This window comes from Antrostomus carolinensis, unplaced genomic scaffold (assembly GCF_000700745.2).
Source record: "Antrostomus carolinensis isolate BGI_N321 unplaced genomic scaffold, ASM70074v2 scaffold6367, whole genome shotgun sequence".
Classification (NCBI taxonomy): domain Eukaryota; kingdom Metazoa; phylum Chordata; class Aves; order Caprimulgiformes; family Caprimulgidae; genus Antrostomus; species Antrostomus carolinensis.
In genome coordinates this window covers 80,438-81,856 of record NW_010328063.1, presented here as the reverse complement: position 1 = coordinate 81,856, position 1,419 = coordinate 80,438, and positions in this window count along the sequence as shown.

Sequence of the window (1,419 nt, the reverse complement as noted above, 5' to 3'; positions counted from 1 at the left end):
CACAGCCAGCTAATGGCGTGTCATAAGAGACTGCTTGGGAAAAAGGCCCCGTGGTGAAGATACTATGGGCAAAATCAGCTGCTATTACTAATAAAAATACAAAACTCTCAGTTTCTTTTAACTTTGTGAAGCAAAACATCAAACTCAAGGGACTAAATGTGGTCTGCCCACATTTAACCTTAGTCTGGTTGTAGTGCACACTCAAAAGCTACATTCACAATGAAGCTATGGAATTATTATTAAGGGCAGTTAATGACAAAACAAGGGGAACTGGGTTTAAGCTGAAAGAGGGGAGGTTTAGATGAGATATTAGGAAGAAGTTCTTCACTGTGAGGGTGGTCAGACACTGGAACAGGTTGCCCAAGGAAGTTGTGGATGCCTCTCCCTGGAAGTGTTGAAGGCCAGACTGGATGAGGCTTTGAGCAACCTGGTCAAGTGGAAGGTGTCCCTGCTGCTGGCAGGGGGCTTGGAACTGGATGAGCTTTAAGGTCCCTTCCAACCCAAACCATTCTATGATTCTATGCTGCAAAGATTTACATCACTAAATTGGTGGCAGAGACTTTGTCACAGTTTTATTTTGTGTCAAGTAGTGCCTGTCCCAGACAATTCTTAGGTATGGTCCATGGACCATTTGAAATGAGTAGCTTGCACATGGTCATGCTGTTTTGGGAGGTAAGGAGACATTAGCTATGTATAGGTTATGTAATAACCACTTGGCTAAAAGGCTAAACCTAATTTATGTACTAATGAAGATTTAACTAGAGTTTTTGCCCTGTTTCCAGGAATAACTGAACTCATGCTATCTGCTGGTGGCATTCTCCAAGACATCCTGAACCTCTGCCCTGATCACTACAAACAATAGGTGAGAATCATTCTCTTTGTGTTGCGATATTGGGAAGTTAGATGTAGAAGCCTGAACCTACTTTATACTTCATGGGAAGAAACACCTCAAGCATCTCAGCATGGGCTATAAAAAGGTCACTTGGATGGGGTGACTAAGTTAGGTGAGAACATCTCACTTTTAAGGTTCACACATGAGTGGATTTTCTTGCTAAATATGAGTTTGAGCTCCCTAAAGTCACCAAACTCTGCTTAGGAACTCACCTTCCAGGTCATCCTGGAGCTTGGACTGAAGTGGTGTCATAGAACAAGAGATGCTTTGCAGCTTGAATAGTTATCTGGCCTGGATTTAAGTGGTTGTTCAGATCCAGACACAACTGACTGCACAGATGAATGACAATGTTTTCTCCTTAGTAATGACTGCTTCAAATTTAATTTGCCTGAAAAATGAGAAGCTTTAAAAAATTCCATAATCTCATTAGTTTACAAGTTTTCATACATCAAGGTCTGCATGACCATAAGGCTATTTTTTGCAGGAACATTGGTGATTTGTCCCAGAGGAAAGCTCTAGGCATGCAA